Here is a 24192-nt window from a genome sequence, read left to right on the forward strand (position 1 = left end):
GCATTCACCCACTCTGCAGCATTCACCCACTCTGCAGCATTCACCCACTCTGCAGCATTCACCCACTCTGCAGCATTCACCCACTCTGCAGCATTCACCCACTCTGCAGCATTCACCCACTCTGCAGCATTCACCCACTCTGCAGCATTCACCCACTCTGCAGCATACACCCACTCTGCAGCATTCACCCACTCTGAAGCATTCACCCACTCTGCAGCATTCACCCACTCTGCAGCATTCACCCACTCTGCAATTTGAGGAATGTTAGGCCATTTTCTTACACATAAAGAAATTTCAGGACAGAAAACAAGGGGGTCGACGGAGTATAGCATCAGATACGTTAGACACAAAAAAAACTTAACATCATTGACCTAAAAGGATGCAAGGATGTTAATCAGTCTTCGGGCCAAAAAGTAAATTTAATTCGTACGATATTACAACAATATTACACAAAGGAAACAAATACAAATATGTGGCAGGAAGCGAGGACGAGGAGATACAAAGACACAAGTGAAACAGGCAACTTTTTCGCCGGGCAATAAACAAGCACTATTCATCCGGAGAATGGGACGGTTTAAAGACAGTAGTCAACAGTTACACAAAAAACCGGACGCATACAACAATAGCACTTCTTCTCACGGAATTCCGTCTAATATAAAGCAAATATGACGAAATAAACAAAAATTCAGAAACAATCAAATTTTTCAGAGGGAAATAAACAAGAACGATTCATCCGGAAAATGGGACGCATTGAATACAATAGTCGAGATTTACACAAAAAAAGAAACGCTTAACACAATAGCATTTATCCAGACGGAATTAGTTCAAATACAATAAAACATATTACGAACATAGAAAGAGTCAGTCACAAAAATCTAACGAAAAATACATTAGTTCACTGTACATGTCGTTCATACATTGCTAAAAATACTACAGTCAGCAAAGACACAAAGTTTCATTTCATACTTCAAGTACGTCAATAACAAATTATCCGACTACTTCAGCATCACACAAAAAAATAATAAAAAAACAACTTACATCAATATATTACAACACATTTACCACTTCGAAATGAAACAAACCCCTTTTGTATGTCAAATTACCAAAAAAAGGACATTAATACATTACATTACAGTTTAACAAAACATATGCATTACACATCGGCAATAAAAAACACTACTTTATGTTACATTACAAACATTTACAAATATTACGAGTGAATTAAATAAATTTAGCAAGTATTTAAATTTTACATAGTATATATACTACATTACATTACATTAAAATAAACTTAGGAATACATTCTTACCTGTCAAACGACGCAGCAACACCACCGGGACAAGAACACGCCTTCCGCGCACCAACATTCTCGATCAATGGGGAATTCAACGGTTGACGTATGCAAATCGGAACGCTACGTCAAAAACGTCGCGCTCCGATTGGCTAGAAAAATACGTAAACAAAAAACACACACAACTCAAAAATAAACTAGACCGCTAAACATAGCAGACGTCGACGTGACGCTATACGTCGGCCATTTAAAAAAAAAAAAAAAAACGAGACTACACAAACATGTTACAAAACATACACATAGTTAGTACAATACATACACATTTAAAATTACATACTAATATACACATAAGACTGAAGTAATACAAAGGGGACACCTTTAGTTACAAACAACACATTACTTAATTATTATTAACATATACACACACTCTTAACATCACCCTCACACAACAAAACTATCACACTCTTTCACACACGCTCAGTAACGCTAAAACAACCACGCAACGCCACTCAGGCACGCAACGCCACTCACGCACGCAACGCCACTCAGCCACGCAACGCCACTCAGCCACGCAACGCCACTCACCCACGCAACGCCACTCAGCCACGCAACGCCACTCACCCACGCAACGCCACTCACCCACGCAACGCCACTCATGCACGCCACTCACACACGCAACGCCACGCACACATGCAACGCCACTCAGCCACTCACTGCCACTCTGCCACGCAACGCCACTCAGCCACGCAACGCCACTCAGCCACGCAACGCCACTCAGCCACGCAACGCCACTCACCCACGCAACGCCACTCAGCCACGCAACGCCACTCACCCACGCAACGCCACTCAGCCACGCAACGCCACTCAGCCACGCAATGCCACTCAGCCACGCAACGCCACTCACACACGCAACGCCACTCACCCACGCAACGCCACTCACCCACGCAACGCCACTCTGGCACGCAACGCCACTCACCCATGCAACGCCACTCACCCACCCTCAACCCCTCATCCTAACTCGCAATAACCCTCCCTCACCCTCACCCTCACTCACTCTCACTCTCACTCACCCTCAACACCTCACTCACCCTCAACACCTCACTCACACTCAACTCCTCACTCATCCCCACCCTCACTCACCCTCAACACCTCACCCTCACACAGTGCAATAGGTCTCGTAGGATTTTTAGTTACAGCTTTTACAATTGTTTATTGCTTTTTTGATTTGTAATTCTTTAGCATTGGCAAAAAAAAATTAAAATGCAAAAGATTTACAACAAAAAACCCATAAACAATTCTAAATGCACTAACTCTAATGCTGCGAGACCTATTGCATTTCCAATGCTTGTTGTCTTTGCATATATCAGTGTCTTATTCTTGCTCTGCTCGCCCGGTTGGAGTGCATTAAAGTAACTATGTTATTCCTGCTCAGGTGCTTCACTTCTGTTCTGTTATTTAATGAATCCACTACAAATGCACACATATGTATGCGTGCGATCCACCGTAGTGCCGAAGTCTGCCTGGGTGCATGTCTTTAGGGTGAGTAGTAAGTGCACCAAGGTACTCGGTGAGGAACACAACTTTTAACACTCGAGCCGCACTCGCGCTCAGCTGCCATTTGCTCATTTTCTCAGCTGCCTCTTCCTACCCCACTGCTTGTTATTTGAAGGCTGAATGCCCATCCCCCCTTGCCCAGGGCCTTTAAACCCAACAAGCTGAGCGTTCTTAATTCATAGCCCTGCCCCCCCCACAAAAGAATTCCATAGAGGCGGAGCCCCAGGCTGGGAGAGTCCAGTAGTGGGGCCGGAACATGTGGGCTGGGAGGAGGACTTTTGTGCCAGCAGCGAACACCAGGCAGTGTCACGTATTTTGTTAGAAAGGGTATCTTTAGAAATTATTTGTTATTTCTCCTACCTTGTTATGGTTACAAAATTCTAATTAAGTAGCGGAAGTACTTTTACTGTTTTAGCCAGGCTTCCCTTTGAGTGGGACTTTGGACAGCTGTTTAACGGGTTTTGGCATTTTACAGACCGCTCTAAATTAGACAGAACAGGACTGTAAATTGCGCTTAAAAGAAGGGCACTACAACCCCCGCGCACCTTTCCGGCTTCTAGTGTAGTAACAACCCATCGAATGAAAGGTCTATGGTCCCTCATTTGACCACTTTGGATTTAAAGGATAGCTGTTAAAAACCTGTGTTTAGTATATCTTACTCGTCAGCATGTTTCATGTGATTTGTGCAGCGCCACGACGCCCACCGGCGGTGCTTGTTCATAGATTTTTTAATAGGTACATTGGGGTTGAATGAGGTTGTTCAGAGTCGGTGCTACACACTTTCCTTTAACACACCCTCTAGTGGTTTGTTCTTGTGTTGATTCTTTAATATAGAAAATGCTCCTAAAGTGCGAATGTTAACACCTGGAGTCTGCTTGTCAAAGTCACAGGCGCTATAGATTTTGGGTCCAAGCTGTATTAGAAACAGCAGGAAGGGATCTTTGGGTGGGATATAAAATCCACGTCAGCCTCTACTGCCCCTAGTGGGCAGGCCAACTGCGGGGCTCAGTGCTTGGCCTGACTTCTAGGCGCTGTCCCAGTGATGATAGGGAATGCTATTCCGGCTGCAGGGCAAAATGTGTTCAGCTAATCAGACTTTCAGAGTTTATAAAAGGTGAGGCGTGTCACCCCTGGGGGTCTCATTCGAACATCCTGGCCTCTCCCTGCTAGCTTCAGCTACTCCAGCTCTTCACTCCTACTTCTGTCCACAGCTCCCCGACGTCTGCTGCACACGTTTCAGCCTCTGTCCTCTGTTCCCTTCCCCTCGACACCAAAGTCTGATCCAGTCTCTGAACAAAACTGAAATATTGGCATGCACATAAGCAAATATATGCAAACGCTCTACAGGCAAACTCATCCGAGCCTATTCATAATTTACACTTGTCATTTGCTGCATTATATGTGGGATATTTAATTACACAGCTTAAGTTGTCGCCAGTTCTTGTTTATACTTGTTTATTTTAAGTTATAGCCTAACCAAACAAGCATTTGCAATGCAAAAGGTCTTGCATTTTAGAAACATCCTCTTGGCATTGTAAAACACAATACTTTTTATTTATGTGCACTTTGTACTCATAGTCATTCCTTGCAGGTTTTCAAAACACATAAATAAAAGGCATTGCCATTTACAATACAAATAGCTCAAAATTTCCCAAATGCGAGACCTATTGCATTGCAAATCCTGTCTTCTCCCAACCTTGCCTTAGTCTATATATACTACAGCCAGACCAAACCTCCAAATCATACCTTAGCATGCCTAACTTTGTCGGTTTATTTTAGAAGAGCACATTTTTTCAGGATCTTTGCTAATAAATGTGGGTGCAAATTATGGAAGCAAACATCCAATGACCTATTATTGTGGGTACTCTGTAGGCATAGCCTCTATCTACTTTATTTCCTTTTTTCGACCTCACTCTATCTATCACCCTCACTCTATCTATTGCCCTCACTCTATCGATCTATCGCCCTCACTCTATCTGTCTATCGCCCTCACGCTATCTATCTATCACCCTCACTCTATCGCCCTCACTCTATATATTTATCGCCCTCACTCTATCTGTCTATCGCCCTCACTCTATCTATCTATCGATCGCCCTCACTCTATCTATCGATCGCCCTCACTCTATCTGTCTATCGCCCTCACTCTATCTATCTATCGCACTCACTCTATCTATCGCATCACCACAGCATCACTTAGCACCACCACAGGAGAACTCAGGGGCACCAGAACATCACTATGCGCTACCACAGCATCACTGTACGCCACATCATCACTCGTCGCAACCACAACATCACTCAGCGCCACCACAGCATGAATCTGTGCAACCATTCAACAACAACTGGTTCAAATATGTTCTATCAATGTTTAAAGCTTCATTACAAATGTCACAAAAATATGTTAATATTTCACTTCTGTTCTTGGATTTTCGTCACAATAAAATACACTGAACATAATCTTCACAAAAATTATATACAAAAGTTTAAGCCATTGCCATTATAAATTACAATAACTTTGATTTAAGTATTAATTATTTAAAAAAATTAAAAGCCATTGTTATTTGTAATAGCAATACATCTAAGCCACGTAAATACAACACATACTGCATTACAAATGCTATAGGTGTCACATTTGCAAAAGTTATAACTATTGGCATTGTAAATGACAAAGCTATTAATTTCGCTATTTTCAAAACCAACACATAAATAAAAAATGTGTAATTTACAATACCAATAGCTCAAACTTTCCTAATGCGAGACCTATTGCATTGCAAATGCTTGTTAGGTTTTAGCTGTCTGTTGTCGAAGACCTATCGAGGGTAAATAGGATACTTACAGTGAGGTTTGAGCATGCCCATTGGTGTATTTTCTTATCAATCTTGTTTCTTCTTGTTCGTTGGCTTTCCTATCCCTTCATGTGTTTTTCCCTCCACAGTCTTTACCATCCTTTGGACGGATTACTGTATCCTTCCAAGATTTACATTGATGGAACTACTCAATTTACAAATGCAAGGACTTTGCAAAATGCTGGCCTTGCACGTAAATCCTTTTGATTGAAGAGAGTATTGCCCCACAATGGAGTTGTTGTGTGTGTAAAGTTTGGAAACACCCAGGTTAGTCACAGGCTCCTCCTTGGCCCCATACCACCCTAGAAGTGGCCCGAGATTTACTCCTGCGTCATGTTTTGTTTTTCTTTCCTGTAAACGCTGCATCAGGCGACCTCACGTCGTGTGTTCTGAGTGAAAAAGAAACTTATTATATGCATGTCACATTCGGTCATGTGATTTCCCGTACAGTAAGGGGCCCCTGTCCGCAGAATAACACCGCCTCTGACAAACACAGATTCATGGCTCAGCAAAAGGGGACCGGCGTGGTGGGTAGGGACGGAAACAGACCAGTAAATAATGGAGCAACTCCAAATATGGTAAAAAAACAGTCTGACAAATAGGAGCATGGCGACCTGTGGAGAGGGGAGAGACAATCGGACACATATGTCAACCTTGGTATTTTGTCCATTTTCTTACATGCAAATATTCTGTGATGAAAAAGAGATAGGCATTTTAAAGGTTTAACACCATTAATTAGCAAAAAGTATGCTGCCACTGGCATATTATTGTATAATGTATAGTATTGTATTACAATATTTATATAGCGCTTAAAACCCCTATGTGGTCACTGAAAATGCTGATGTTCCATATTATATTAGGGAATTAGACACGAAGGCAGAACCATGTTTAATTCTCAGGTGGCATCGTTAAAAATACATGATGTGACATACGCGTATACATTTGGGACAACCGAGTGCTTTACATTGATGGAAAGAAACACTTTGTAATAGATTAATACTAAATTATACGCTTACTTTACAAAATTAAATGTGTTAGAATACATAAAGGAAGACAGATGCGCTAATCCTGGGAGTCAAAAGAAAGTTGTATTTGCTGTTTGTTGTCGGAAAGATGGAACATGAATTGCTGAGTTAATTGCGAGGATTTATCCATGGAATAGAAATTCTTTCATACCTCTTTTAAAGTCAAGAAAAGAATGGGCCAGCCTTGGCTCAGTGGGAAAGCTCTCCAGATCCCCTTTGCTGCTCCAGGGAAGGCTTGGCTGAGTGTTTTCGGTTTGTTGAATTGAGGATTTATAGGGAATAATCTTTCTTTGCTACTGGAAATTCTGTTTCTCCAGGATGTATGGGTACATGATGACCTTAGAGTGCTGTTGCCAGTTTTAACTTCATTAACTTACCTCTTTATCAGCAAACATACCTGAGCATGTCAGCAACTCCAGCAGCTGGCGAGGCATGCAATGCACAACACTACACAGAGCAGCAGAAGGGGATAGCTAGGAAGTGTCCTGTATGAGGACTGTCTGCCACCATTACCCTATAGCAGAGGTCTTCAAACTTTTGTAGGTTGAGCCCCCTCAGCTGATTTTTTTTACCTGTTGGGCCCCCCACTACCTGACAAATTTCTGGAATCTCGTACACCACATAATCGACCGCCCCCATCATATCCCGGGCCATATCTGGCAAATAATGTCCAACACAATAAGTGTGTTTAGTTAACTGCAGGTTTGTGAGTGGGTGTGGTTAAATGACAGAGGCTTATTACACAGCTCAAAACTCGAATTTTCCTGCAGGTACATTAGTCACCAGACCCTGGTGAACCACACCAGAATATAAGCGATGCCGCTTTTATTGTTGCCTAAAAAATGCTGGATATACAAGGAACTTTGCAGTGTCAGCCCCCAGTAACAAACCCGCCCCCACCTTTCCAGCCTCCCAGGGAAACGCCTGATACCCGGTGCAGCCAGTCAGCCTTGCTACCACCCTCCAATGGTGCCCCTCATCTACGCATAGACCGTCCCTCATGTATATTTCTTTCTTTTATAGTGCTACTCATCCCAAGTATGTATGGCAGGGTGTTGGTGTGCTTTACACCACACAAATTATATAAAAACAATGACTCGTATAAATGTGAAAGTCAATGTTCTGAAGATAATGGGGCTACAAGGTGTAACCATTCTTTCATCCATCATTCAGTCTTTCACTATTCATTCATTTCACCATGTCCTTCCATCTGTGTGCCCATCCATGGCCACACATATTCAACCATTTGCAAACCTATCCATCATATATCCTTCAATCCATAATTTCACTCATCCATCCCTACATCCACCCTTTCACCCGACCCATCCGTACACTCATCCATACAGCTATTTACCCTTTCACCCATCCAGCCATTCTTTCACCTACTCATCCATCCACCCACTCACCCTTCCACCCATTCACCCTTTAGTCATCCATCCATCCTCCCTTTCTCTCTCCATCCCCCTTTCTCTTAGCCACCCATCCGGCCTTCCAAATCTACTCATCCATTCGTAAATCCATCCATTGACCCTATCACTCTTCCATCCTCTTTCATCCATCCTTCCTCTCATCCATCCACCCTTTCACTCCTTCACTCATCTACCCATCCTTTGGTCCATCCATTCTCCCTTTCACTCACTCATCCATCTATCCTTACATCCACCCTTTCATTCATCCGTCCATCTACCCTTTCATTTATCAATCCATCCATCATTTCACTCATCCATCCATTCACTCGCACATCATCCACCCTTCCACCCATACATCCATTTACCTTTTCTCTCATCCATCCTCTCACTCACTCACCCGTCCATCCTTTCTCTCATTATCCATCCATCCACCCTTTCACTAATCCACTCCGCCTTCCACCCATCCCTTCACTTACTCACTCGTCCATCATTTCACATTAATTATGAGCTGAGCTTTCGTCTGCTGGTCTGAGGGCTCAGTTTTCTCTGTGACTAAAAACGTTTGGGTGTTTTTCAAACACCTGCAGGATACTTGCACCAGTCTTTGCCTCACGTACCTCCCAAGAGCACTTGTCGAAGTAGTGCATCGACTGTCCTGATCCTGAGGTCACTGTAAACAATTGCCTGAAAGTACTTAACTGCCATAAAAGTAGTCATGACACAGAACATCCCTTTGGAAACCTCTTCTCCATGTGTTCCAGCCCTTCAACTACTCCTGCTGAGTGAACCAGAACAAGGTAAAGGTGGAATGTATGCTGCACTTGGCTGTTTCAGCAGCAGCAGCTTCACTGCATCCCCACTACCCGAGGCAGGTTCATGTTTTTCATTGTTCAATTTTGCTGACAGATGTACTCATTCATTCATTGAGTGATTGTGCTTCAGGCCATGATAGGTTGTCAGTCAGCCTGTATGGACACTTTCTTCTTTTGACCACCACCTTAAGGGGTGAATTATTAACTCATTCAACAAGCAGACATCAAAATGTCCTTCAGCAGACCTTTGGCCATTTCCTTCTTCATTTTCTTTCTAACTGTACCTTGCAAATCCTTTGCCCAGCTCAGTTTTTCGCCCCAATTCTTTCATGAACGCACTTTGGAAGTTTGCTAAACTCCAATGCTTCCCATTCTTATACAGCAAATGGAACAGTCCCTACCTACATTATACACCCAGACTAAGCAGCTTAACTTCACCAAGCCAGGGGCACAACACAGGCCCCTGCAACTCCTGCAGCGCAGGGGGCCCCTCATCCTTTCAGGTGGCGCCCCATTCAGCCCAAGACCAATAAGCATATGTGAAACTCTGGGGCCTCTCCACACATTCTGCAGGGGGAGAAGGGGCATCTTTTTGTGTTATGCCACTCCACCAAGCACATAGAAATGGAGACAGTCATTTCAGCTGCAGTGGGAATCAGGGAGTCTCCTCTGCCATGAAACGGAACACAAAGTAACAGACAGTCCACTGTAGACTGTCTGTTCGTTTGCTTTTGGTTTCATGGCAGAGGAGACTCCCTGCCTCCCACTGCAGCTGAACCATTTCAGCTCCCGCAATTAACCCATTCCTGGGACAGTTAGCTCTTTGAAGAAGGGAGGCCAACTTTCCCTTGAAATTAAAAAAGCATGGGCACGTCGTGACCCATCCATTTCCCCTCCAACCCTCCGTGACCGCCGAATCCCCTCCATGTCCCCCACATGGACTTGCCACGTGGGAAACGATACTAAGAGTTTAGGGTGGAGTGCGCGCCCCCTGAGATGGCGTTGCTCCTCCCCAGGGGGGCGCGCCCCACAGATTGAAGAACACTGCCCTATAGCATGGATTGATGGGTAAGAAGGTTCCCTCACTCAGTTTGGGGTGCTCCTTAGCTGACCCACTGCCCACCAAGCTTGACTCTGCTGACTAACATCGCAGCATACATATTTAACTCCAGTGCACTCACAGATTGTTAAGTTTACTGCTTTGAAACATTTAAGATGGGCAAGAAAAAAAGAAGTGAGGTGGGGCAGTAGTCCAAGCTGTACAAAAAACTTTATTCTCAACAATTTGGGCAAATACGTGAGACAGGAACTGTCTGAAATGCATGGTAAGAGCCTTAGAAAAATCAAAGCATGGGGAGAATGACTGCGAACCATCCAAACAGAATCTAAGAGATAGTAGCTTACGTAGACACTCAAACAGAAAAATACAGACAGGGATAGAACAACAGTCTAAAAGAATGCTAGATCTGGACAGGCAGCATAAGAGAGCATGAGCACAGTGCGAGGGAAGAAACAGGGAGGTCAGATTCAAAGAGGCAGCAAATATAATTGGACTGAGAGAGTCGCAGTCGTGTGCAAAGTCAGAATGGTTGTAGATAAATGAATACAAACTTGGAGCTGGAGAGACATAGACAGAGAGGGAAATCAAGAGACACATCTGCAGGGAAAAGAACAATTGACAGCCATGTGCAAGCGCAACTGAGAGCAAGGAAGGTACATAAAGTGTGCCTGGTACTAATAGATATGAGGGGCTAGCGAAAAGCAAGGAACGGACCCACCAGCAGCTCAATGCTGAGCAAGGTGCTGATAAAGAACAGGGGTCAAGTACATGTTTTTTGGCGGTCAGTAAGGTGAGGGGGTTGGGGTTACTGAGCATATGGCAGTCAAGGATTTGCACACCCCAGTGCTGCAACATCCTGGTGGTGATTTTAGCTGGGTTGGAAATGTTTGACTTGTGGCACAGGGTGGTGTTGGATTGGTGGCAACCGCGATACTAGGTTTATAGCTCAACCCACACTATAATTTAGGTGCTAGTGGGCAGGCAGAGGAGGATTTCTGGTGATACTTCTTGAAGAAAACCAGGGACCGTATTACACAACGTGCCCCGTGGGCGCAATGGGGGTTTGCGCCTGTTTTGCGCGCCACCGTGGCACTTTTGTAATGGAGAAGAGGCCGCAGATGCTTGTGTGTCAGCTTTTGTAATACCAAAAGTGCTGGTGCACATAAAGCGCCAGCGTTATCTTCAGGGGGCGTTCCCTCATTTGCATGGGGATGTTCCCCATGCAAATGCCTCTCAGGATTGTTTTTGTGCAGGAAGATGTCACTTCCTGTACAAAAGCAATCTTGCTTGTAACGCAGGCACCTTGCACTATGGTGCAAGGGTGCATGCTTTGGCATTAAGCTGCGCCCAGTGAACTAGCGCAAGAAGAGAGCAGTAATGCTGCATATCTTTGTAAATATGGAGCATTTCTGCTGCCTACCTTTCATGCAATGCAGAGCAGCAACTTTGCTTGCTATCCTGTTTTGCTGAAATATTAGTAAATATGCCCCTCAAAGTTTAGCTATTATTAGTCTGGTTGACCCTCCCGTAAGGGGCCTGGGTGCTAACAAGCGATGTGCTTTTTACACCACTAGCAAATGGGAGAGGTTGTCAGCCCCAAACAGGGACGATCGCTTGTTCCACACCAGTGTTGAACCATTCACCACTCAGACAAACAAAGGTGACTAATAAGTAGAAGCTACCTCACTGGTCCACCACTGTCCTAAAGGTAGTGGCCACAGATGTGCATCCTAGGTAGACTAGCCCTTACATCTATGATTAGTCCGCAGAGGGAGCGAGTGCTGAAGGAGATCCCCACGGAGGCGCAGGAGCCTCATGAAGCTGGATTTTGCTGATCATTGCAGGTAATTGGGGGTGAGGGATCAGTTGCTTCAAGGCTTTAGCTGGGTCCCACCAGTCACCCAGCTGTGTGGGAATATGAGCAGACGCCATTAGCGGTCGGTTGTTTCCGGGCCCCAGCGACGTCCCAGCCAGGCCTCAACAGTCGAGGGCGGACCCAGTGAGCAGGATGTCATGCCGCATTTTCGTGCCCCAAATGCTAACTGAAGCCTTCATTTTCAGGGGGTGCTAGGCCACACACTGGTAATCACAAGCGGATGCCACTGCCCCAGCAACACCATGTGCGGGGGTCAGTACTGCTAATGTCACAAGAGGCCCAAAGGCGCCATAGCACGGTGTCTCTGTGCCTTTGTTTTGTTTGAAATTATGCACATCCTTGGTCTCCACCTCTCTACCTCTGCACCGCTATTTCACCACTACACGCTGTAATGGAGCGGTTGTCCGCCAGGTCCAGCTGCCACATCCAGGGCTATCAGTCTTGGGGCAGACCACTGCAGTGACTGTAGCCACTGTCAAACGTGGTTTATTCTACACTGTCAGGTAGCTTGGCCACACTCCAGGGGCCCAGCAGAATGTCCGCTGGTTCATAGTGCGGGTACACATGGCCACACAGCCCTAAAACAATGGATGGTGATGGACCATTCTTCCCTGGCCCACAGAGCCACGCTGTAGTGCAGCCATCTTGCGGCTGACACTCCTCGACCCCCTTCAGAACATCGAATGGAGTGGTTGTTGAAGCAAACAAAGTCACATGTTTTAAAGCATTGTGTTCTGTTAGGCAGCTTTGCTCTGAGCCATAATTGAACTATTTCAGTGTCCATCCTAGTGCATAAAATGTGTAATGAGAATGTTGTTATTGGTGATGTCAAAAGCTGTGGATAGATCCAGGAGAGTCGGCATGCCGTGTTTGATTTCATCAAGGATCTCTGAGGAGTCCGCCATGCTCCAGAGCACCGGGGTTTCTAGGCTGTGACCAGATATAAAACCAGACTTACGCAGTGCCAATAATTCGTTTTCTGATGTGGATTCCTCAAATTGGGTAGCTATTAGCTAAACATGTTTTATGATTTTAGCCAGCCCTGTCCAGAAACCAAAATAAGCATTATCGCTATTGTGGTAACTCGCCTCCCCGCCGCTTAAAAAATCGTTGAGTTGTCCGATTCAGTCAAGACAGGGGCTAGAAACTTGGGAAGACTAGTCAGTTGCATCTGGGAACCACTTGACAGCTGACTATTGTATGGGTGGGTACTTCGTAGTTCAGGGTTCCACTTCTGGGTCCATGGTGGTAATGTACACATTGAACCACAATGCATGCGCGGGCCCTTTGGCTGTCAACATTTCATAATTGCACTAGCCTGCAGCTCGCGCTTACTTGGTCCACCCAACTTTCTTCTTTTCTCCCTTCCTGGTTTCCCTTTTCGTGGTCAACATTTCCCTTGTTCTTGCTGGACTTTTGCCTTTGTGTATATGTTGCTTGTCTTCCATCTTGCTGCTTCTGTTCCAAGATGTCCCTGCTCTTTGGCATCTTGGAGATCAGCGCTGGTTTTCTGGTCTGTGTTGGGTCTCGCTTCCTTCTCTGCTGCACCAGATTTGAGTAAGTTAACTCATTCCGCACTGCATAAGATCTTACTTTGTATTATAGATTTTTTCAGCATTTGCCCAACCTATCTAGATCTCCCTTCACCCACTGTCTGAGAATCATCCAGTAGACATGTGTGCTACAAGTCGTCTGCGTCTTCCTGCTGATGCAGCATCACAAGAAGCAGTCGTGTGGTTTCTGTTCAAATCAAAATCAATCTGTTTCTGTTCCCTTGCCCCACTTTCCCCTTCTTTCTTTTGTGAAGTATTCAAGTTCTTAATATCCCAGAGAGACTCCAGGATGAATGAAACTCTGAGCAAATCTACATCTCTAGCCAAAGATTGACAGTTGTCAGGCAACTAATTCATAACTGGATCTAGCTGGGAAATGGATCAAGCTATTAATAAGATTCAGCCAAACTTTGAAGGCGCTGGGGGCGTGGCCAAGACGGCGAACATGGCGGACGCAGCCTAACCGAGCTCCGTCCCGCCAGCCACATATCCTGCCTGCATCCTACGTCGCCCCGACTGCACTGCGCCCAAAAACCTGGTGGCAGGCGGCGGATCCGACGGCGACGCCTCGGCAGTGACTCCGGTGTCCCGGCGGTCTGCGGCTGGGGAGATACGGCCGCCGGGAATTCTGACGGCGAAGGGGCCTGCCTCCACAGCACGGCCGGGACCTCGATTTTGGGCTGATCCGCCCGGAAGTGTGTGGCAGCCGGGGCGCGCCGGCCGGAAGGTGCCGCTTCAGTGGAAGTCCAGTGGCGGAGAGGCGACCGGGACTGATCGAGCCCCGCTGACGCCTGGACACTTGCTGCGGTGGCGGCTACACCGGCTGGGGAGGACGAAATCGGCGCCCGTTCTCCAGCGGAGGTGGGGTAAGGAGAGGTGACTGGGTGTAAGGCCTAGTGGGGGAGGGGACGCCCTGAGACTGTGCCTGGCCCCACTCGGCGGCGGGATCGAGCCGCGGGGCTCTGAGACACTGGAACACTAGGGGGGTGGCGGCCCTGCCGACCCCCTACTCGTCCCCCCCCCTCCCCCCTCCATATTCGGACTGCGACCCTGCTGGACTCTTCCTGGGGCTGGAATACTGCTACACTCCTGCTCGGTGGCCGCCTCGGGCCACGGTGGGGGGGAAGTGCCTTGGACAGACCCCCGCAGTCTACTGGCACGATCCTGGGCATACAAGAGGCCCCCCAAATTGCTTTGCTACTACAGCTGGGAGGTGGGGCACGGATGTTGAGCTGATTGCTGCGGGCCCGCAGCGTAGTGAACGGTCTCGATACCGCGTGGCACCATCCCCTGCCACCGCACGTATAGCACCTTGCGGGAGCTTCACGGGGGTGCGCTCCATCTCCACAGGCTCACGGCGGTCAGGGAGACGTTCATAATCAGAGGCCGTGCACGACGTGCGGAGCACATTGGACTGCTGGTCCCTCGTGGTCGGAACCATCACTCTATCCGCGCCATGACGAGAGGGAGTAACAGCAGCAATGCTTCGAAGCAGGGCCCAATGGACAAGTTTGCAGGACCCGGTGGGACGGCCGGAGCATCTGGGGGTCCCCAAAGCGCGGGACCCGACAACGCGGCGCTGATGGCGGCGATCACGCAGTCGAGGGACATGTTGGATGCGAAGATCGGGGCGGTCGGTGCCGACGTGACCTTGCTCCGGCAGGACCTACGCAATGCGGTGGCCCGCATCACCGAAACGGAATCCAGGATCACGGAGGTCGAGGATGATGTGGCCGTCCTCAAGAAGAAAGTTGCCGCCATGGAGGGGATTCAGAAGGGACTTGCGCTGCGGGTGGAAGATGCGGAAGGGAGGGCCAGAAGGAACAACCTGCGCTTCGTTGGCTTCCCGGAGGACTGTGAGAAAGGAAATATGGTGGCCTTCCTGACCCAATGGCTTGAGGGATGGCTCCCCCCAGACACCCTGTCGCGCTGCTTTGTGGTAGAGCGGGCGCACCGAGCACTCCTTCCAAAACCACCTCTTGGAGCTCGCCCCCGCTCGGTGATTGCCAAGTTGCTCAACTACCACGACAGGGACGTTATCCTGCGACAGGCCCGCGCCCTGGACCCTCTCATGTTTGAGAACCACAAAATCCTTGTGTTCCCGGACTACACAAAGCTGGTCCAACAGCAGAGGCAGTCGTTCACCGCGGCAAAAGCACGTTTGCGTGAGCTCAAAATTCCCTACGCTCTACTCTTCCCGGCCCGCCTCCGAGTGGTCTTCCAGTCCCGCACCCAGTTCTTCAACTCTCCGGAGGAAGTATTTGAATGGACGGACGAGACTGTGCGTGTCAGGGTGCATACCCCTCCCAGGCGGAACTCGGACTCGTTGACCACCGGGAGACCTCCGAAACCACCCAGAAGGTCACGCAGCAGAAGCAACTGGAGGGCGCGCTCCCAGAAACGCCCTCCTCCCCGCGACGAGTCGGCCGAGGCTCCGGAGGAGACGGACTCTTCCCCATCGAAATCCTGACGCCCTTCTCTTCACACTGACTCCGGCGATGGATCTACAGGACTATTGAAGTGCTTGGCAGTATAGTATAGGCCAGGCGCTGCTCTCGGACATGCCACTCATTGATGGACTACACAATTTCATACTCATGGGTGGACAGTGGGTCGGGTGACGCCTCTCCAAGGGCGGGCCTACTCCCGGAGTTCGTTCCCACGTGTTAAGTGGGAGGTTGTTAGATACCTTGTGGGTAGTTGGGTGGGATCCATTGGTGTAGTGGGTCTTGGATCTCCCGTTGGAGGTCTGTGATTACCTGCACCGCGACAGGTACTTCAATGTTTCTGAGGTATGGGGTGGGGGGTTGGAGAGGGGGTCGTTGGTACAGTTTGGGGCAGGGGAAGGGGTGCAGGGGGGGGAACCGGGGTTTTGGGAGTTCGGGAAACATGGGGGGGGAGTTGGATCTAGCTCTAGCACGGTGTCTGCGGGAACCTGGGGACGATTGCATAGGTGCGTGTGGTCTTGGTGGCCCGATACTCTCGAGATTTGGGTGATTGATGGCGGCTGATGTACAGGGTGCGAACCCCCCGCATGCTACGATACGCGTCCTAAGTTGGAACGTGAGAGGTATGCTTGACAAAATCAAACGTAGTGCGGTTCTGCGATTGGGGAAGACTGAAAAAGCGGATGTATTGTTACTTCAAGAGACGCACCTCATGGGTACAAAAGTTCTTAGTCTGCGGAGGTATGGCTATGACCAAGTGTTTCATGCTGGGTTCACGAGAGGGTCCAGGGGAGTTGCGATCCTGATACACCGCAGGGTCCCTTACACACATGATACACAGTGGCTGGATGTGCATGGACGGTACGTGTTTGTTAAGGGGAAGCTGGGCGGTGAGCCTGTGGTCTTTGGCAGTGTGTATGCTCCACCCCCACTACAAGACGCTCTGATTGAACGACTGTTTGATATCTGGACTGACATCCCGCTTGTGTTGACGATTGTGGGCGGAGACTGGAACGACGTGATGGACGGGAGGCTGGATCGCTGTAGACCCGGGGGAGGCCAGTTGACGGATGCCACTACGCGCCTGAGTAGGATGGTGCAGGGGATGGGGTGGATTGACACCTGGCGACACTACCATGCGCGTATCCGCGAATATACCTTTGTATCTGCAGTCCACAAATCCTTCTCCCGTCTGGACTACCTGTTTATCCCACAGCCCTGGATAGGGAGGGTTGTTTCTACCTCCATACTTCCTAGGGGTCTGTCGGACCACTCCCCGACCGCGCTGACGTTGAGTCTGGGTGCGCGGCGGCAGCCGTTTCGTTGGCGACTCTCCACGTGGCACCTGCAGCGCGACGACTACCGATCACACATGCGGGAGGCGATAGCACATTACTGGATAGAGAATGAGGACCCGAGCATTGATGCCGTGACCTTGTGGGAGGCCCTGAAACCTGTGCTCCGGGGTGTGGACATTGCGTGGTGCGCCGCGAATCGCAGGGCCCGTACTTTGGCCCTGGCGGACGCGGCGGACCAGGTGCGTGCCCAGGAGGCGACCTGCCTGACAGGGGAGAGCGACAACGCGATAACTGTGTTGCTGCACCTCCAGCGCTCTTATACCTCCCTACTGCTTGATGAAGCCAAACAGAACTGGCTAGCTACACAGAGTCGAATCTATCAATGGGGGGACAAATCTAGTACGATGCTTTATAGGTTATGTCGAGACGCCTACCAGGCCCAGCCCTTGCCGGGAATCTGTGATGCTGCCGGAACTCCTATATCGGCTCCCGAGGTCTTGGCCCACACGTTTGCTCAATACTACGAGGCGCAATATGCCCCCCAGGACTCCCTCCCAGCAGAGGACATTGATGGATTCCTTGCTGACCTCCCGCCCCGGGCGCTCTCAGATGAAGCTGGGGAACAGCTGGACCTTCCGCTGTCTGCTGAGGAGCTGGGAACTGCTCTAGGCGGACTAAATACGGGCAAGGCCCCGGGACCCAATGGATTCCCCTGTGAGTTCATGAAGCAGTTCCATCTTCAGTTGGGGATGCGCTATAAAAAGGCCCTGGAAGTGGCTAGGGACCGCGGCAGGATGCCGGCGGACTGGCGACACGCCGAGATTGTGGTTTTTTGCAAGCCGGGGAGGCCCCAGGATAGTCCCGAATCTTACCGTCCGATATCGCTGCTGAACTTCGAGGCGAAAATACTGGCAAAGGCTTTGGTGAATCGCCTTCTCCCACATATTGCGGACCTAGTCCACGCGGACCAGGCGGGCTTCATGCCCCACAGAGCGACACGACATAATATACGCCGCGCGCATGTAGTGATAGAGGCGGTGCGGGCGGCGGGCATTCCTGCGGCCCTCCTGCTGGCGGACATCGACCGCGCCTTTGACTCCCTGAGCTGGCCGTATCTTCGAGCGCTCCTCCTCCGGCTTAATCTGGGCCCGCGCTTTTTGTCGTATATCCACTTGCTGTATACGGACCTGACGGCGGCGGTCAGGGTCGCCGGGGCGGTCTCCGGTTCATTCCCCATTGGTCGGGGCACCCGACAGGGATGCCCCCTTTCACCCTACCTGTTCGCCCTGGCTATGGAGCCGCTTGCGGCTTGGGTCCGGATGGACGCTCAGCTGCACGGAGTGGAATGGGTGGGAGGTCCATCTGACAGGATTGCACTTTATGCGGACGATGTGCTCCTTTTCCTCACAGACCTCAATAAATCGGGACCGAGGGTCCTGGATATAATGCGCATTTTTGGCGAGGTGTCCGGTCTCAGGATCAATGTACGGAAGTCGAAACTGTGGGTCCTGGGTGACCGGGGGACCTTGGGTCCTTGGGCCTCGGCCTTACAAGAAGCAGTGGGAGGCCTTAGATATTTAGGAGTCTTCTTGACGGATATACCGGGTGTGTCATGGTCCCGAAACATAATGCCGGTCTGGGACAGGGTCCGTTCAGATATGCAGACGTGGTCCAGGATGCCCCTCAATGTTTATGGCCGCTCGGCCATCTTCAAGATGGTGGCGCTACCCCGCTTGTTGTACCAGTTACAGAACCACCCGTACCCAGTTCCGCCGCATTGGTTTCGGCAGGTGAACTCTGCCTTGGGTCGATTCCTGTGGACTGGGGGAGCGGTAAGAGTGGCGCTCCGTACCTGCTTTCTGTCGACCTACTGTGGAGGGCTGGCCACATCGGACGTCCAGTCCTACTACCAGGCGTCGCACCTGCTTGTCCTCAATGAATGGTGGTATGGGGACCGGGGAGACCCGGCCTATGCCCTGGAAAGGTATCTGATGGATCCGGACACACTCCATATTATCCTTTACTCGGCTGCCACTCGGAAACGACTTCCGATGGTCACCCAGGTGGTCTTTAAGGTGTGGCGAGACGCTCTCCGCCGCATGGGATGGTGGAATAGGCTAACAGGTGAGACCCCCCTGTGGCACAATGGGAGACTGCCCGGCCTGGCTTCCCTGCGGGGCTTTGACGGCTGGGACGCTATTGGCATCTCGACACTGGGCCACGTACTGAAAGGCACAGTCCTCAAGTCGTTCCAGGCATTGCGAGTGGAATATGACATGCCCCAGTCTCAATTCTTCCGATACCTACAGCTCAGGCACGCGCTGACCCCCGCAATTGCGACTTTAGCGTCCTTGCCGGAATTCAGCCCCTTGGAAGCTAAAGTATTTATGGGGGAATTGGAGACGAAGAAAATTTCGACTATATACCAGACGCTGGTTACCCATTGTTCCCCCTCCCTTGATAAACTGCGGGCGGTTTGGGAGAGTGAGCTGGGGGAGTTAGAGGAGGAGGACTGGAGGGAGGCTCTGGAGGCCCCTAGAGGAGCAGCAATAGCAGTGCGCCTGCGATTCATCCAATTTAAGTACCTACACAGAGCATACTATACAAGGGAACGGCTGTGGAGGGCTGGGCTGATAGCCTCCCCGGAGTGCCTGAGGTGTGGGACTGAGATAGGCTCCTTCTTACATACGGTATGGGAGTGCGTGCGGCTGCAGAGGTTTTGGACGGGTGTATGGGACTGTCTGGAGGAAGTCTTGGCATGGGACCTCCCTCGCACGCCGAAGCTGGGCCTCCTCCATGTTATGGAGCAAGTAGGGGGCAATAGGTATAAACGGCATCTGCTCCTGTTGGGTCTCACGGTGGCCAAGAGGGACATAGCTCAGGCTTGGAAGGCACCCAGAGCTCCGCTGGTGGGAGTGTGGAAGCGAGGCATGGACTTCAACATGGGCCTGGAACGTCCTATCTTTGAGGCTAGGGGCTGCCCTCGAAAACATTACCGAATCTGGAAGAAGTGGGCAGATTACCGGGGCCTCCTGCTGGACCCCCCAGCGACGAGAGACGTGGGTCTAGACCTTGTTGGCTCTGCCCCTGTGTGAACTGCGCCACAGGTTGCTGATGTGATCTCTCAGGTTATGTTCTGGACAATGTAAACACCGTGCAGGGTGGGGGGGGGGGGGCGTTGGGTTGGGATACGGGGAGGGGGGCCTGGGGGAACGTTGATTGAATATTTTGACTTCTTTGCTCTTTTACTTTCACTACCTTCCTGATGCTACGGAAGCGGTGTCTTGTTTATATTCTTTCAACTGCTGAACCCCAATAAAATTTGTTCTGAAAAAAAAAAAAACTTTGAAGGCGCTAGCCAGAAGAGGGATTCCTATGAAACATATTACTCACTATTATTATTTTTAAGGAATCCAGTAGTACATATAGCCCCCCTAGTTCGCGACATTATTAGGTTTAGTGGCTATTCTGGTCTTGTCCACTGGTCCAAATACCAGCTCCAAACCGATCTTGACTACCCAATCCGATGGATGACGGACTCCGTTAGGTACCTGGGCATTGAACTCCATAGAGACAGGGTAGTATTTACCCGCCTCAACTATGGCCTGGCCCTAGAAAAATTACAGTCCCCAACGGACTTTTCTAATTTCTAATTTCTAATTTAAAACACTTGTAGAGTGCGGCGTACACCTTGCGGTTTCTTGGCGCTGGAGGTTCAGAACTGAGGGAGAAAGACCAAGGAAGGATGGGATAAGTATTAGGCGGGGAAAGCCTGGCTGAAGAGGAACGGATTACACTGCCTTTGTTCTTAGCCAGTAGAGTGGTGATTTTAAAAATAGTTATACTCTCCTGTTTTTATACCTCTTTACAACCATGCCTATCCCACTCACACAATATTTCTCCTGCACCCTTCGGAGCGCACTGTTCAGGTTATTGTAGGCCGGACGTGAAAGCCCAGAGTCAAGTAGGATATTCTCACACTGTCCTACGAGAGAGGCGGGCTGGAGGTGCCTGACTTGGAACTAGCCTATTTGGTGGCACCATCACATTTTGCCAGGTACTGGCACTAGACTGCCTACCTTAAACATGAATGTGACCAAACGCAGGGTGTCTCTCTCACTGCATTTTTACCCAACAGTAAACCGATAGATTGCAGGGAGGTAAAGACTGTGGTCACAATCTGCTGGGCATGATGAAAACTGGCCTGGTGGTCAGGATGCTCATATCTCTGTTCACCAGCACTATCACTTTTGGGGAATTCACTCCTGCAATTGAAAAAGAAACACTAGTACACAATACCCTAAAACAGTGCGGGCTTAAGGAACTTGGTGAATTATGGCTAGGAACTATTCCTGTCCAAGGACAGCATTACGTCTACTCACAGACTAACCCCGCTTGACCAGTTCTTGTACTCCAGAGACTGAGATGCACGGCCTGGCAACATCTGCCAGGGTTCTCAGAGAATCCGGCTGGCTTTCCCCCCACCCCAACTGACTGCCATGATACAAACAACAGCGCTACACGCTGGGTTTCTTGACTGTATGTGACTTGCACTTCACTCAAGACACAGCATACTGACAGAGCCAGGCTGGCATGGGAAAAGGGATTTAGAAGTAACCATAATGAAGGCTTGTGGCAATACTGTATCGCACAAACTAAATTTGTTTCCCTAAATCACCGCCACAAACTTCTCCACTTAAAATTCATATACCGGGCTTACTTTATACCTGCTAAACATGCTAGGTATTGATATAAATTTTCTTTTGGATGGCTTCTTTTGGCCTTAAAATGTAAATAGGACCCTTACGCAACATTGATACATGTTCTTTGCTTACATATGCCCTGTTTAGGTCTCATGGTTTATGTACATGGTTTCCTGATGAAGGCGCACAGCCGAAACACGCGTAGGATATAGAATTTCCATAGCCATGCCAGAAAAGAATGTCCTCTACATAAATTGAAATTATAATTTGTGTATTTTTAGATCAATATTTAATTACTTGAAATACTTTCATATACAAACATGTGTACTGTTAAAATTGTAGAAAAAATTCATAGAGTAGTGTTTGGATTCATGATAGGAAACATAACCATTTCATGTAACCAAAATGTGTAAATACAGTGCATTATTGATTGTAGAGGATACAAACTTCTCTGTATGTTCTTTTTAATAAGTACATGAATACAACTGTCTATATAAAGAATATAAAAAAATATATATTTTTGATACCTAATTCCAGAGGGTGTATTCACATTATATTATGTATGCTGTTTAGGGCCATTATTATTTTCTACTTTCGTAATTTGTTTTGTTTACATGCAAACATGCTAGGATAGACACTACCAAATTGCACTGCTGTCCCAGGTGCGGCCAGGACCATACAGACTTTATACACTTAGCTTGGCACTGTCAGGTTATTCAGGTATTTCGGAGGGAGGTGGTTGATACACTGCCCAATATTTTGGATTACAGTATGAAAGTACACTCTCTCACTGTATTATTGGGCTACATGAAGGACATTCCGCTGGGGGTGCGAAGGCTGGCAACGCTGGCTTTACTCCTAGCAAGACGGACATTCGATATGAACTGGAAAAGTATGAATTCTCCCAGCAAAATGGATTGGTTAACCGATCTAACCCTCTGCAATGCCAAATGTCAAATATATGCTGACTTCTAGCACTTGCTGTCTAGGCCCAAGGATATTTGGGGCCGATTACACACCTACGGTGCCACAGTACACACAGGGGCTGGGGAATTGCTGAGCTGGATGGCAAGACCACACGGACATCCAGGTAGGGTTAACAGGGAGGGGGTTCGAGCGGTCCACTTCCCCTTTATTTTACCCCTCGACTGTGCCAAACCTAGGAGTTGAGTGTGACTACATATGGTTTCATGGAGAACGGATGCCACTCTATATCCCTTCATACATTAGTGAAAGACCACGCCCAGTCCGTGGCTTCAGCATTTCAATGACTGCAAGTCCGCAACCATAGTCTTCGAGATGCTGACTCAGAGAATTTGGGCAAGAGGTGATTTAGGGCTCCTCTTCTTGGTCACAAAGAAGTCCCTGAGTACAACCCTTCATAATGTTGTTACCGCCGGTGGGTGTCTCGGTCTCCTGCAACTGAGGACTATCTCGTTGATACCTCACTGAGATTGTCTCAGGCCAGGGTGCTCTGGATGCTTACTTCACCTCTCAGTTGTCTGTGTGATCTTCCTTATCCTCTTCTTCTTTGAGGGACAGGCACCCTTTATTCACCTTCTTGAACCAGGATATGTTTCAGGTCACCACGGTCCTGCCTCTAGTGGCAGTGAGTATAGTGCCTTGAATGCTGGTGACTAGCAGGGATCTTTTCATATGGCACCGTGAATTTCCATCCGGGATGCCAATCTCTGGTCACTATGCAGTCTCCCACCTTAACCTGACTGGCTTGTCAGTTCGTCACTCTCTATTTTTCTTGTATTGCGGCTATGTCCAGTGTTGTGAGCTGCCCTATAGACCTAGCAGGAATACTGTTTACGATGGGTCTTTGAAACATGAGCTTGACGGGGGAGCATGTTTTGGTGCTGTGGAAAGTCTGCCGGTAAACTCGCAAGAACTGATAGAAGCAGCACTCTTAATCTTCACTCTGGTCGATCCCTATCCAGAGTGTCTTGTTCAGCGTGTGCATGAAGCACTCAACTTCTCCTTTGGCATGGGGCCACTGCATCATAATCCTCCGGTGGCGAATGCCCGGTGAATTAATGTACTATTTAAACCCCTGACCCTGGAAGGTTGGTCTGTTGTTTGACTTTATCTCTATTGTCAGGATGAACATAGAAAACCCTTCTCTAGAATGTGAAAAGGCAGCTGTGTATCTCAGCACCATCATGGTCCGTCCATCGAGAAAACTCACAAGTTTATGCTTGGTGGGTCCAGGGGTTTGGCAATGGTTGTTAGTTCATCACCGGTGCTGGATGCATCCTTGCTCCTGTTATCATACATGTGTTACATACACCTTTGTACTTTTTAGGTCGACCCTA

At 48.7% G+C, this 24192-nt stretch overlaps 1 protein-coding gene and 1 long non-coding RNA gene across 2 annotated transcripts in view; one reads left to right on the plus strand and one right to left on the minus strand.

The window, feature by feature from the left end:
* Positions 1-8031, minus strand: part of LOC144769447 (uncharacterized) — a 28488-nt gene extending 20457 nt beyond the window's left edge. Inside the window, exon 1 of the long non-coding RNA XR_013598697.1 lies at positions 5679-8031. This is a non-coding gene — a long non-coding RNA (uncharacterized LOC144769447). The remainder of the gene's footprint in view (positions 1-5678) is intronic.
* TMEM140 (transmembrane protein 140) overlaps positions 1-24192 on the plus strand; it is a 161659-nt gene that overhangs the window by 67131 nt on the left and 70336 nt on the right. The window lies entirely within an intron of this gene.

Source organism: Lissotriton helveticus, chromosome 1_1 (genome assembly GCF_964261635.1).
Source record: "Lissotriton helveticus chromosome 1_1, aLisHel1.1, whole genome shotgun sequence".
Classification (NCBI taxonomy): domain Eukaryota; kingdom Metazoa; phylum Chordata; class Amphibia; order Caudata; family Salamandridae; genus Lissotriton; species Lissotriton helveticus.